This window comes from Haemaphysalis longicornis, unplaced genomic scaffold, assembly GCF_048455015.1.
Source record: "Haemaphysalis longicornis isolate Haplotype H1 unplaced genomic scaffold, Haemaphysalis longicornis Haplotype H1 scaffold_1, whole genome shotgun sequence".
NCBI lineage: Eukaryota > Metazoa > Arthropoda > Arachnida > Ixodida > Ixodidae > Haemaphysalis > Haemaphysalis longicornis.
The window spans coordinates 92,200,901-92,216,061 of record NW_027526203.1 but is presented as its reverse complement, the minus strand read 5'-3'; the positions used below and the strand labels follow the sequence as shown (position 1 = coordinate 92,216,061).

The 15,161-nt window shown below is 43.5% G+C and overlaps 1 protein-coding gene and 1 long non-coding RNA gene across 13 annotated transcripts in view; both read right to left on the bottom strand.

The window, feature by feature from the left end:
- Positions 1 to 15,161, bottom strand: part of LOC144178022 (papilin-like) — a 758,094-nt gene that overhangs the window by 223,838 nt on the left and 519,095 nt on the right. The window lies entirely within an intron of this gene.
- LOC144178109 (uncharacterized) lies at positions 3,420 to 10,972 on the bottom strand. The gene is made up of 3 exons (XR_013323947.1): positions 8,432 to 10,972; positions 7,421 to 7,532; positions 3,420 to 3,862 (listed from the first exon to the last, which is right to left on the bottom strand). It is a non-coding gene; the product is annotated as an uncharacterized LOC144178109 (long non-coding RNA).

Sequence of the window (15,161 nt, the reverse complement as noted above, 5' to 3'; positions counted from 1 at the left end):
TGCCAAAACTGAATAAAAGTGTAAACTGGTTGTACAATATATACCCTATATTACCAATGCCAGCGGAGCCCGCTCCGTGGCCTAGCGGTCTGGGTTGCTACCTAGGTATGCCACCGCAAGTATTTTGCAAGGCACGAGTTCGAATCCCCGCGGGTACGTGGTTTTTTTTTTGTTTGTTTCGTTTTCCGCCGATGTTTTCTATATTGAGTTCACCGTTTTTTGGGCCGCAACGTTCATGGCTCCACGAACTAGTTCACAAAACGCGCGCAGGCTGGCACTGGCGCGCTAGCGAGTTCTCGTTGTCGTGCTGTTGCCATAAGCACCGACTGCTTGTAGGCAGTGGGCACAGGCCAGAATCAACAGACCCTTGGCCTGGTGCGAACACGCTTTTTACGACACAGGCATGAGGGAGGCAAGCTCCAAATATGGGGGAAAAGCGCATGACATTTGGGCGTCTGCGGGTACGCGGTGGGCGTTCATGCACTGCGTAGGTTTCGGCTAGTGAATGCTACGATTCCGATCCGTCCTAGGAGGCTTATCTTTATGCATTTTTACAGCTGACAACATGGCAGAAGCGCGGTACGATGATTACTGAGTTATTGAGAATGCCCATCCAACAACGCCAACGGTTGTGTTTTACAGAACCGAAACCGAAACTTGTTTGGTTGCTCACCTTGGGCATCGTCCAATCACGGTGTCCGCTCCTCCTAACGTCACAGCTGTAGTTGGTGCGGCCGCCGCAAACCGCGCATGGTAGTTTTTCTTCTTTCGCGCTTTGTAAAATAATTACCGATTTGTCAACCGATTAAACGATGAAAAGTGTGCTAATTTGAGCCAGTCTACGCAGTGCAAGCAAAAACGGGAGCTTGACAAATTCACTTCAGTGTCCCTTTAACAGGTTCTTTTCTTCAGTATACACAAGAGAAGACCATTCCAACATACCATTCATCGCAGATTACGACTGGGCGTTTATGGAACCAATAGCTCTTACAGTCGAAGGTATTGCTTCCCTCATTGACCAACTTAAACTATCTACTTCATCGGGAACCGACAACATTAACACAAAAATGCTAAAGAACATAAAAAACATATCCAGCAAATTCTTACTTCATATCTTTCAACAGTCCTTGATGTCTGGTCAACTTCCAGATGATTGGCACGTGGGTAAAGTGGTTCCCGTTTATAAAAGTGGAAGTAAACACTCACCTGATACTTATAGACCCATCTCGCTCACGTCAATCTGCTGCAAATTGTTGGAGCATATTATCGCTTCCCATGTTCGCCGTCACCTCGAGTCAAATAATTTCTTTTTTCCTCACCAGCATGGTTTTCGGAAGGGCTTCTCGTGTGACACCCAATTGTTTGAATTAACAACCGATCTCCATTTCAATATGAATGAAAATAAACAAACTGACTGCGTATTCATCGATTTTTCAAAGGCCTTTGACCCCGTTGCCCATTGCCGCTTAATATCCAAATTATCTGCACTTAGACTCGATACCTTAACCCTTTCGTGGATCCGCAATTTTATTTCCTTTCGAAAACAATTCACTACGGTTAATAACTACGTCTCTACTCCCTCTGATGTCATCTCGGGTGTTCCACAGGGTAGCGTTCTCGGACCTCTACTATTTCTCATCTACATAAATGATTTGCCAGATAATATATCTTCCAATATAAGACTATTCGCTGACGATTGCATAATATATCGAGCTATTAACAATGATGGCGACCACCTTACCCTTTAAACAGACCTTAACATAATTAGTGACTGGTGTGACGTGTGGCAGATATCTCTTAACTATTCCAAGTGTCGTGCTATGACCTTCAGTCGTAAACACAATCACTCTAATTATTCCTACTCTATTAAAAATTATACAATATTGCATTGCTCTTCTTACAAATACTTAAGCGTCAATGTAACACCCAATTTTTCATGGTCGGCACACATTAGTGTTATTTGCGCGAAAGCCTCAAAAACATTAGGTTATCTCCGCCGTAATCTGCGAAATTCTTCAACAAGCATCCGTAAACTGGCCTATTTCACTTATGTACGCCCCCAGCTGGAATTTGCATCTTCAGTCTGGTCCCCTTTCCAGGATACCTAACCAAAATGATAGAGTTCATACAAAACAGAGCAGCCCGGTTTATATCTCGCAATTATAGCACTCATTGCAGCGTAACAACATTAAAACAAGAACATTCTATTTCGCCATTGCACGTTTGTCGCTCTGTAGCACTGTTATGTTTGCTACATAAATATATTCACAGCACAAGACGTTCTACGCTACCCCTAACAGCACCATTGCGCATGTCCAGACGCCTGGACAATCACTTTAGTTTCACTCGCATCTACGGCAAAACGAAGGCATTCAACTTATCAGCGCTTCCTAAGACCATATCATTGTGGAACGATCTTCCCGATTGCATCGCCTCTATCACCGATCCAGATTCATTTCGCGAACATGTGTGTAACCATTTTTCATCGCACTAATATCGCTTCAACTTCAATGATGTTTGCAGCTGCAGCTGTGCCACTTGCCTAGTTTCACACTTCTCTTTGGTTCTCTTTAGTCTTTGCTGTACTCACCGTTGTCTAGCAATTTATGTTGGTAAAGAACTTCGTACGGCTGGTAGTATAGTAGTTTAGTAGTTTGGAAAATGCGTGGGTATGTTGTACACCTGGGCCTTACGATTTTTTTACTGTGCTTACCTCTGATGTATCTAAGTTATTGTTCTCCCAGTTTTTGTCGCTCACTCGCACTGCCGTTGCTGCTCACTTGAATTCTATACCTTGGCCTTCCGAATGTTTTTACTGTGTTTCTTTTATGTACCCTGAATTTCTTGTTATCCAAGCTTTTTGCATATCGGCAAACCTTCGCGTTATTCATTTGTTTGAGTGTCAGTGACTAGACATGCTTTGTCACGATGTTGTGTTACTTTCTGTGTATTCCATGTTATTGATGACCACCCTATAACTCTTTGAAGTTTGTACCCCCCTTACTCAATGCTCTTATTGAGCTTGTAAGGTATCATAAATAAATAAATAAATAAATAAATAAAAACCTGTTGTATTTTCGATGTATTTCTCTGGTTTTGTCTTCCTCTTGCATAAAGATTTTGTAGAGTTTGTGAAGAATTTTTTTACGCGCTATTGACGTGTTTCAACAAGTATTTGGCCACGGAGTTTCTGTAGAGACTTTGACGAGTGATTTTCTGTAGAACTTACGATGTATTTTTGCAGCCTTTTTATGTAGATTTATGCGTACTTCTTGATGCACTTCTCATGAAGTTTCTGTAGAGAGTTTGACGAGTGATTTTCTGTAGAACTTCTGATGTATTTTTGCAGCCTATTTAAGTAGATTTATGTGTACTTCTTGATCCACTTCTATGGCTTTTATGATGACATCTTATGTACTTCATGACGTATTCTTACAGAGCTTTTTCATTTATTTCTGCGTACTTCCTGACGTGTTCTTGCCATTTTTGTAATGCGTTTCTTGAACTATATGACTATTTTGGGTTAGCAAATTGATACATAATTACACATTTTACGCTTTGCTGCAAGTAAGTGTTATTTGGCAAAATAAGGGCATTTTTGGCAGTGTCACCAGATGTAAATCGGCAGCAGTAATAGTCACACGTAAATTTAGTCAGACAGAGACAGCTAGCTGAAAGGCCAGCCAGTCAAAGCTGCTGAAATATATAAGCAGAGACAAAACTCAGGGACTCACGATCGATTTAATTTTGAGACAGAACTATGCGGCTGACTGACTGACACCCTTGGTTTCCCGTGACACTATGGACAAGAGGGTCGCCTTCACTAGCTGCTGTCGCACAGCAAACTTGGCACTTGTGCAGGCTGGAAAGAAAGAAAAAGCAAGCTGATATCCGAATACAACATATCAAAAGTAACATTTTTTTTTAAATATCATTTTTTTGCTAAAGTTCTGTTTTTGGTTTGACTCTCTTGGATGCTGATATTTAGCCCATTTTTAGTTTCTTTAAATGCTAATTTGATGACAAATTCTTAGCAAGAATACACTAATTCTCATTTGAATACTTGTGTCATTGCTTGAATTTTTTAAGGGTGCATGTGTGCTAAATTATTTTTATTACATGAACCGTACCAGCAGTGGTAAATTCAAAACATTTTGCTCACATATACACGATCTCTCAGTATAAAAAGCCACCTCATGTCACTAGATGTTCGGCACCAGCAAAAATTACGGAAGGCTGATAAAGTTTCATCTGAATCCCCAGAATGACAGGTTACCAGCCAAAAAAAAGCTATGCAATAAAAGCACCAATAACTTGGGTTCACTTATGAATATTGTTTGGACACCTAAATAGCTTGTGTGCCTGTATACACAGGACACCTATGCGGTTGTCATTCCCATTCTCTGCCTATGTCCGTTGTCATGTCTCGTGCAGTTGTGAGTAGCTGGCACACATGAGAAGCCCAACAATATGTTTTAGGCAATATAGATGTGCACAGGACCCCTGCTGTACAAGGGAGGCTCACTAACTGTAAAAAGTACTGATTATTATTTTGTTGTTTATTATTTTGTTGTTGATTATTATTTTATTCCGCAGCTTCGATGTCTGCTCTCTATCAATTATCATCAGCTATTTGGCAATGCCTTTTCAATGCCTTGAAGTTTTTTTAGCTTTCGAATTCATTCATTCTTCAGACGTGCGAAGGAAAGTTTGATCCCCCGCTTAAGCGGGGGAACATGCGGATCATCCACTTATTCCTTTGATAGACGAGAAAAATCCAAAATACTATCCACATTAAAAACCAATGTTCTGAACAATGTGCAGGAAACAAGTGTCCGTAATTAGATGGACAATTTATGCTCAGATGTCAGCTATTTTGAACGCATAGTATTCTATGGCTAGCAACACGTTGTGTTGTACGGCTTCGAACAAATTTTCTTTCGTGGTTTTTTACCACAGCAGCTTTTTCCTCTGCAAAAAACCACTAATGCCATGATGGACATTCCCTAATAGTTAGGCCGAAGACGAAATACCTATAAGCACAACTCTTCCAACCTAATACGATTGGTTGCGTGGTTCATGTCAAAACTGCTTAGTATGCTGGCAAGGCGGCCTTGGGCAGACATAAGAAAAAACACAAATGCACAAAGAAAAGTTACAGAGCTTCCTTAAATATGTTCGGTTCCTTTCAACCAAAAAAATAATGCAGGTTAAAAAACTGTTGAAAGGAGGAGACACTAAGCGGCACAGAAAAATACCTGCCTTGTGCTGCTTAAAGGGTGCCAAATACAACAAAAATAAAACAAAGGATGGTGTCCGTGTGGGGAGACGTGAGCCAAAGCAGAGCAAAAATAGGCGATGGGGAGAACTATTTTGTCATGAGCAGCGCCAACAGACCAAAATGTACAGCTGTAGTAATGTTGGTAAATAATCAGCAAAACATACAGCATAATACAAAACAGTGCAAAACATACAGCAAAACATACAGCATAATATTAAACAGTGCCAAACATACAGCCCAAAGGGACAAGAAAACACAGGACAGGCTCGGAAGTTACACACAAATATGCCGCCAATAGATGCACAAAAAACAAAATTTAACCCGATGAAAGCCTCGGGCATTATTGGGTTAAGTTTCTCTCATTTTTTGTATACATGCTGGGTATACATTTTTTTGTAACTCCAATAAGTTTATTTTAGTTGACATTCAGAGCTTGTCCTATGTTTGCTTTTCCCTCTGTCCTGTGGGTATTTGCTGAGGATGTAGACATGCACAATTGCAAGAAACGCAATGTGCTACACACTACGTGAAAGTCCCTAACAAGGAGTTCTGTCCAAAAATTTTTAAATAACCATTAAACCAAATATTTCAAAGCTGGAGCTATACTAACAGCTTACTGTGTATGAAGAGATCTCTCAAGGAAGTTTGATCAGCAACAGATACGGATAATGCATGTTGTCATATTTATAGCTTTAATAGCAGCAAAAAAGACAACAAAATTTTTTTGAGTAATTTTTCAAGTTTCAAATCAACGTGCACAGCTACGGATAAGTCGTCACCTGACAATTACAACCAACCAAACTTTGCACGCCCACATAATAGTCATCAGCCAGAAATATGTATGTGAAATTTTTCCTTATCTTTAGTGTTCAGCTCTTATTGGAGCAGTACATGCTCTTATTGGAGCAGTACACTGGCATTAAATATTGAGTAGAAAGTGTTCACAATTTACATTAAATACAATAGACAAATCCCATTAACGCTAATAAACAGAGCAATAAATCCTTGAAATAAATTTTGCGAAAAGCCATAACTTGCTTGAAAAAGTTTTCTAGCAAAAGAACATGTTACGAGGCAAATTGCCGCTTGTAAAAGATGAAAAGAAAACAGCACGAAAATTTGACCTAAGCTCACAATTGCAAATACACAGGAAAATAATAAGTGCTAATTCTCAGATGTTCATCAACACAAAGAATGTATATATGCACCGGAATATCGCACTGGTGCCCAAATGCTTAAATAATGCCAGGCATTTCGAACAGGCAATGCCTCTTTTACCGACATCCCTATGTGCATCCGAAAGAAGAAAAAATTGTGTGTAAGGTGTTGAACCAAGGTTTATTTTTGTCTCTCTGCGTCACACAATGCATTAATGATATAGCCAAAGAAATGGGCATTCACCACTTGCGACAGGCAAAATTTGAATTTGGCCCACTTGCCCCCCATTTCCTCTTTGTTGGGCGTGCTATCATGACCAGCAATTCAGTGGGGCTAGGATTTTAGAGCAAAGCATATACCAATCAGCCCAGAAGGTCATTAAAGCTTTTATGAAGGGATGCTCAGCAGGGCACTACTGTTTAGTTGAATGTGTCAGAAGTTTTTTCATGCATATTTGAGTTTTTTTATCATTACGCGCACTGCTTCGGTTGATGTGAGTGATGATCTGCCTTTATAAATTCAACTTGGGGGTTCTACACACTGAAGCTATATCTGGTCTGAGGGGTGCAGTAGTGAAGTACCAGCACTTTGTTTCTTTTCTTTCATTCCAAAATTGGCTGCCGTGGCTGAAAGAACCTCTCGGAATGGTAGGCATCATTCGAGGTTCAGCAGGACATCTGCGTCTCCACAAAAGTTCAGTATATACATACATTTAGTGTGCAATAAACAAATGAGAGTCAGCTCGTACCTTGTGCTGTTTAGATTGTAAATCTACATCAAGCATTCGCAGTGCTACGTTGTGTCGGGAAAGATCTAATCTGCACAAATAGTCACCAAAAACGGCACTGGTGTAACACTGCTTAAACATCTTCTAAAGAGTCTCTAGCCAAAAAATGACGAGTTCAGATTACTGAAATTCCGTTGTGCATGTAACAGCAAGACAAGGTCCATAAAAACCGTAAAACAAACGTGTTCACCCACTTTTGCATAGACTGACAAGCAGTCGGTGATGCCCGATTAGGAAACAGCCTCGATCCGTGAAGTAGGCCGCACCAATAAGTCATTTTTAATGCAAGTTGCACCAGTCAGCAGCCTGCAACATGTAAAGTATTAGCAAACGACAGGCCAGACACCCGAATCATACCCTGCCTTAAACCTGCGAAATCCCAAACGCTGCGTTACTCTGATCACCAAGATGTGTTGCACACTAAAAGTCATTAGGCTGGAACTTCCATAAGTGACAGAAATTTAACAGCCATTTTTGAATATTTTTACTAGGTTCTGAATGGTTAATTTACGTTCGCGATGAGTAAGAGTACGAAGCGCAACCAACCCTGTTCATACTACTGTAACAGTTACGACATGCGGGTAGTTCTGACGTTACAAATAAATTCAGGTTCCATACACGTTGTTCATTCCAACATTTCACGACCAAACTGAGCGTTAGAAAAGATTGAACATTCAATCGAAACGCGAAAAAAGCATCCAGATAGCATTTTAATCTAATGCTGCACGCTCGGAAATCACTCGATTTAGTTTTTTATTGTAATGCCACACGCACGGCAATCATTCAATTGATTGGGCACGTTTTTTAACCGAAAACTATTAAGACGAAAAAAAACGGCATCTGCAGAAACGAAACAAAAACCAAGAGTGCATATCACACTAAAAGGACACGATGTGCGTTTAATGTATTCACACACTTTTATTCGCACATGCACTCATATTCGCACTCTCCAGCTTCCCTTATTTTATTTCATATCAAAACATTCTGCTAGCAAAACAGGACAGGACACAAACACTTCACCAAACACGGGGCTAGAAATTGCGCGAGAATTGATTCTGTTTACACTCGCAGCAGCCAAGTACAAAGGTCTACCAACAAATCTGCGCAACGCACAAAGCGAGTCACTGAATACGTTAGGGCTAACCGCTTACGCAGACCGAAGTTCGAGAGCAACAAGAAAATAAGGCTCACTAGTACTCACTTACCTGCACTATTTGGCAGTATTTCTTCGTGCGGTAGATAAATCCATGGTAGTCAATTCACAAAAACAACGAAAGTTGAAGGCGTGCACACCCGTGCCAGAGTCCTTCAATGCTTTTCTGGTCACGAAACTCCGCTGTAACGCTATGGGAGCAGTTTGCTACGTCGCCGAAGCCGCCGCGGGGCGGCGTTGAGCGCATAGTGGGGGACAGACGAAACGTGCGCGCTGCGTCGGCGTAGCTGCACTCCCACGGAATCCGGTAGCATCGGCGCGTTGTTTTCTGTGTTTTAAGTTAGCAGTTGATGTGACGCCTTTAGTGATATTGTGCGAGGACACTGGGCGGAAATGCCCAAGACTTGTTGCGTACCGGGATGCCGCCCTGGCTACAGAGGTACGAGCGAAAAGGTCTCGTTGTTTTGCTTGCCAAGTGACGCCGATAAGCGCGAGCAGTGGAAACGTGCAATACCGCGACAGGAAGCCGGCGGCTTTTCTTTTGACTCGCAGCATGTCCGTTTCTGCGAAAAACATTTTGACACTGCGGACGTTGTTTGGAACGACACTTTTTTGGTGAAAGGAGACGTCGTCTCTTTGCGACGTGAGAAACCCAAGCTGCGGCCCCACGCCGTTCCAAGGCTATTCGACGGGCTGCCGGCGTATTTGAGCAAGCCGAAGCCGCGATTCCATTAGGTTTGTTGTGCAATGGTGCCATGTTCGCGAACATTTGCCGCGATGCGTGCCTTGGATTTGTTTGTTTTGTTACTAGTGCATGAATGCACCCTGTTGTCTGATCTTGTGTTACGAGCTGAGCGCTAATTTACTTTGTCTGTCGTAAGCAACGCTCGGCAGTTTTGTTTAATAAGTAAAAGATGTAACCTTGTCGTCACTAACCCAGACTTTCTATCTCATTAGCAATGTGCTCGGTCTGTACAAATGTTTCTCGAAAGAAAAGCATTTCCACAGTAAAGAATGCATAGCATACTTTGAGGCATTCAATTCGCTAACACTCGTCTGTGCAAGTCACTTTGCTGACTGTTTCTTCGACGCTTATGCTTTCTAGCTTATTGCGGAACACAAGTTCGCTCCTTCCTTTCAGAACTTTAAGTTGCCCTTGAGTACGTCACATCGCTGCGCTGTCTGTTGTTTATGCTTTTATAGCTTATGTGTGAAAATGTTTTCTGCTATAAACCGTATTGTTTTAGGAACACTCCATCATCATTGAGGACATGACGATATGTATTGAAATATTCCCTTCGTGGCATTATTGACTCGTTAGCTTGACAACATGTAGTGTATTTTGACCAATGTGAAGTAGTCAGCTGAATAAATCAGTGGTGGAGCAGCAGCATCATGCTCATAAACAGGTGTGTTTTTTTTAGAGACTTTGAAACACTGCTTCATTTCAGTAGGTCAAGCATTCCCGGTCAAGTATCTTCATAGCTATGCCTTGCGAGTATAGTCGATGGAGGGTGGGACATTTCTGGCTCGGAGGGTGGGACATTTCTGGGAAAGCAGCTCATTCGGGAATTGGAGCTTCCCGAATGACCTTCAGTGGCTGCACAATATTGCGCGAGACGCACTTTTCCACGTTCTGTGCCTATGTAACGTTACTCTGTTGAATGAACCAACTAGCCCAACAGCAAGTTTTATTACCCTGTTGAAGTTCCATGAAAACGAACACACGGTAGCTGCGAACTCGAACTTAAACTTGGCTAGAATCCTAGAGATGGGCATGCATTAATGCGAAGAAAGCTCCATCGCTCGCAGTTTGAAGCTTTGCTGAAGCTCTATGTAATGAGCGCACAGGAATGAGGTCATCTGTAAAAAACTAAACACACGAAATTTATAGCTTTAGCTTCGGTGCCGCAGCCGCGGCGATCATCGGCGGCGTAGACGGTCGGATTGCATAGCGCGATCGGCGTCACCGCGGGGGCTCACTGCGCGTATCATATTTGCGAATTTCTCAATCTGAGGCTTCGCCAGAGTCGCAAAACCAACGAGATAACCTTCGCTTAAACAAAGCACAGTTTTACGCTGCCCTGCACGAGATGAAAGAACTACCGCAACAACAGGTACATTCATAACTGCTGCGGCACGACTGGCTCCATCAAAGCGTTCATATCATGCAAAGGCAAGCGAAGAAAACCTTTTCACACGCGAGTGCAGCAACCACATTGTACAGAGGGCAACACCCTTGTCTATAACGCAGGTTTCGTACTTCTAGCCTAGCCTGATCTCGCCTCGGTCGAAAAGCATTTGAAGAAAACTATCATGTCATTCTGAAGTCTTGACCATGTATTCTGACCTCAACGTTTTTTGCGAAGAGTTTGAGTCCGCAGTTTTGAGAGGTAACCAGTTGAAGTTGAACTCCGTGTTATAGACAGGGGCGTTGCGCACTGTACGTCAAGCTAAATATGAACGATAGCAGAATATTTTATGAGCTATCAACAACTGCCTCGAACGGGTACCAGCTTCGGCAGAATGCTTGCGCGCGGGAGGCGCGGGCATGAAATGTCCCCGCGCTGACAGCGGCGACCCTAGCGGCAACTTTTGTCCCTGTATGAAACGGGAGCCGGAGTTTCGTGACCAGAAAAGCATTGAAGGACTCTGCCCGTGCCATCACCGGCCAGTAGCACGCGCATCAATACGGAGTGCAGTTAATACAACTGATACAACTGTCGGACGGTCGGACTCGCAGCCTAGCGACTTTCCTGTATCATGTTCGTCCGAGGGAACAAAATTATGCCCACCTCCCCTCTCGGACCCTGGTGTGATGCGACGCTGAAGGGGGTTCCATTGTGCGTTTCCGTTGGGTCGATTACTCGAATTGCGTGATCAATCGTCGGGTAATGCGAGAGAGAGAGAGAGAGAGAGAGAGAGAGAGAGAGAGAGAGAGAGAGAGAGAGAGAGAGAGAGAGAGAGAGAGAGAGAGAGCACGCGTAGCGCGGACGACCGTCGACTGAGAGACCGGCCGGAGCGCGGCACTCCGCTTATACGCGTAGCGCGCCCGAAGAAGAGGAGACCACGGAGAGAGAGGGCGCTGCATATGCGCACAGCGCGCTTGCGCCGCGCCGCCCACCGGCGGAGTGAGAGTGCGCTGCGCCAGGCGCCCGCAGATGTTGGGCGAGAGTGTTCGCTATCGGAGAGAGGAGAGGGGGTGAGCGGAGGAGAGACGCAGCTGTGCGGACGCGGACGCCGACGACGACGGACGCAGGACAGGGCCGCCGGCAAGAGATGCTCCTCTCAGCGTCGCATCTAAAAACTAGTTCCTGAAATCACACCCACCTTGATAAAAACGCGTTGCGAAATAGATGCCCAAGTTATTGGTAAATACAGATATTAGTTGCCAATTATATACAAGAAAAGCTTCAGCGTAGGGTTTTTTTAAAGGAAAGAGTAATTGTACCGACAATCTAGATTACGGCATTTAAGGCAATTTCAGGGTCTACGGTGGAAATACAGCTGGTGTGGGGTTGCGGGCGCCGTAATTTTACGGTTTGTTCTGAGGCCGCAAGCACTTGCAGCGCATTTTCCGCACTTTCGCGCGTCGACATCGCCCCGCGTTGACCGTGTCGGCAAATGCACGGCGACGTGAGCTGACGCGGGAGCTACGCTGATGTATATGCTCGGCAGATGTCAGCGTCGACGCAGCGCCAGAAAGCATCCGAAAGCAGACGACATCGTCCGGATTCCATGTCCATCTCCTGGTTTGGGGTCATTACCTTCGTAAAAACAAGCAATTTCTTTTTAACCTGCGGTAATCGGGTGCCTTGAGGCAAATTACAAGCTATTTCTGTTCCGAAGTGCGCATTCCTTCGTGGCTAGCTTGGCTTCCATCGTGGAGATCGGGGGTTTCGGATAGCTTTTTGTGAGTTAAATACGGGAACTTTGGCTTCATTGCTTGTAGTGTTAGCATGATGGGTTTGGCTGCAAGATTGGTGCGTAACGAACAAAGTTGATTAATGCCAGAAATCTAGCAGCGCATTCAATTTCATTCGCGGCTACCGTAGCTTGCATAGGGGGAACGATGAAGCGCGATTGCTTTTCTTCGCTCAAATAAGGGAGCTTTGGTTACATCACTTGCAGTATTAGCATAATTGGCCTCGCCTCCAAGAGCGGTGCGGAAGAAACAAGCCTTATCACTGCCACAATTTGTCAAATACGACGAAAAGGAATCACTCGACAATATTCGTTCGCAGCCTTTGTTAGGGTACCGAATCTCTGGGTCCACGCCTTGTCATCTGGCGTGGTCGAGTGGTTGAGAGCCTGGGTGTTTGCGCTTTGTCTTAAAAGTCCATGGTTCCAATCTTGGCAAAACCTCACTGTTTTTTTTTTTGCAATGAGGGTGTCATCGGCTTTTTTTTTTCAAGGCCAAAAAAAGGCAGAGTACTTTGCCCTGACGTTCGACGGTAACCTCAATATCAAGGCAGCCTGAAATTTGCTTTGCTCACACTTTGAATTCATGAAGCTGCAGCCGGTACATAACATCAAGGTTAAATCAAATAGCAAGTAAAGTTGCGCTAATTGCGTCTTCGTTTATCATCCTATCTCATTTTGTTCAGATTTGACGGCAATGACACCTCGCCCCGCCGCGCGGCCCCCCCCCCCCCCCCCCGAAAAAAAAAACAAAACCTTACAATGCTCGTTGGCAACGTCGTTTGTATACGAAGTTCTGCAGTAAGTCCCTGCGTCCTTCTGTGAGGTTCTGTATTCGGCTACTGTTTTGAAGGTCAAAGGTTCGAATCTTCACACAAACTCCCTGTTATTTCTTTGTGATATTTAGATAACCTTTTTTTACCGGCGAAACAAAGGGTACCAGGACAACTCGCCTTTTAATCTACAAATGAAGTCTGACTCTAACCTCAGTAGCAAGGCAGCGCTGAAAATTTCTTTTGCTCGCGCTTTGAATTCATGAAGCAGTGCGACATTATTTCTAGGTAGGACATCAAGTTGTAAGGAACGAAGTTGTTTGAAGTGCTTTTTGTTCATGAGGCTGTGTTGTTTTGTTCAGATTTGACTGTGACAACTTGAAATACATTTTGCAACATTTCCGAAATGGCCCGAAAGCATTCTTAGCAACGAGTAGAGTAAGACAAGTGCATTTTTGTATGGCAAATCTAGAGTGCTAATTACTGCACTTAAACAATCGAAAATAATTGCCCATAAACGATCAAAAATAACTTAAAAATGGTGCAGATCGATTTCACTGAAACATGCCCAGCAACGTTCGTCGACGCACAGCTTGACGTGTGACTTCGCCGGTTCCATGCGTTTGCATGTGGTTGCGGCTTCTCGCAGCTCTCCTGCGTGATGGTGCGGCACCGCCGATCAACGCCGACGCACGCGCGACGCGTGAATCGCGTGTATGTGTGTGTGCACGCGTGTATCGTATTGCCTAGGTGGAAGGGCGGCCACTGGTACACACGAGTTATGATGGCAAACAATACAAGTTCTGGGGAGCTGGCTTATAATTGAGTTAAAGTTCACCGAGTTTCTTTGGAGAACTAACTGTAGAAATTCAATAGTCTTTTTGGAGGCTTTTATGGTGAAGCCACAACAAAAATTATACTCTTCATAGAGGCCTTGAGTTCTTTAAGTTCACAGAGCTTCTATGGAGAAGTGACGGTAGAAATTCTACAGAATATTCAGAGAGATGTTGAAGAGTTCGCTTTTAATGAACTTTTATGGTAAGTCACAACAAAAATTCTACAGAGTCTTTATAGAGGCCTTGAGTTACTTAAGTTCACCGAGCTTCTATGGAGAAGTGACGGTAGAAGTTCTACAGAATATTCATAGAGATGTTGATGAGTTTGTTCTTAATGAACTTTTATGGTGAAGTCGCAACAAAAATTGCACAGAGTCTTTATAGAGGCCTTGAGTTGTTTAAGTTCACAGACAGTACAGTCACTTTTCTATGGAAAAGTGACTGTAGAAATTTTACAGAACATTTATAGAGGTGTTGAAGAGTTAGCTCTTAATGAATTTATGTGAAGAAGTAGCTATAAAAATTTTGTAGATTTTTTATAGTGGCAACTTCATAAGCTTAGAGTTCATGATATGTTTCTACCGTGTTTCTTGTGACTCCATAAGATCTCCATGAAAACTCTTCAGAGATTCGTAATCCATTTTTGTGAGGGTGCGTTCAGTATAATTAGGTAAATTATAGAAAAAAAACAAGCGGTTGGTATGTTTGCTGGAGGGTATACACTGCGTACTTGAAACTGTAAACCTAGCAATGGATGCAGTCACAATAAGTTGCAAGATGGCATCCGAAGGTGTCATAGTCCGCGACCGAATGAGCACCTGGGGCGATTGCGGCAGCGGATGGGTCTCCCGTAATCGTGCTCTTTCCCGCCAAAGAAAATCCATTATAGGTTTAAACTGCGAGATATTAACTCTTAGGAAGTTCTTCTCTGTGGGAGCTCCAGGATGCAAAACGTGACGCTCGCAAGCCGCTCATTGGCCAATTATCGTCAGAGCCAATTACCCGACATGAATGAGTGTTCTCCGGCCATGTCGTAAGTGGATCTGAGGTCAGTTTTTCCTGCTGCTTGCCTTGCGTCACTTCACCAGCCAAATATTGAGGGAAAAGTATTGATCTCCTTGCACTGCTTGAATGAGCTCCATACGAAAATTAGAGCAGACTCCTTTATTAGTTATTGCAAAAAGAATCAACACTCGTAACACTTGCGCGAAGTGCATTCGCCCCGAGGCATCGGTAGTGTGTTAATTCAAAT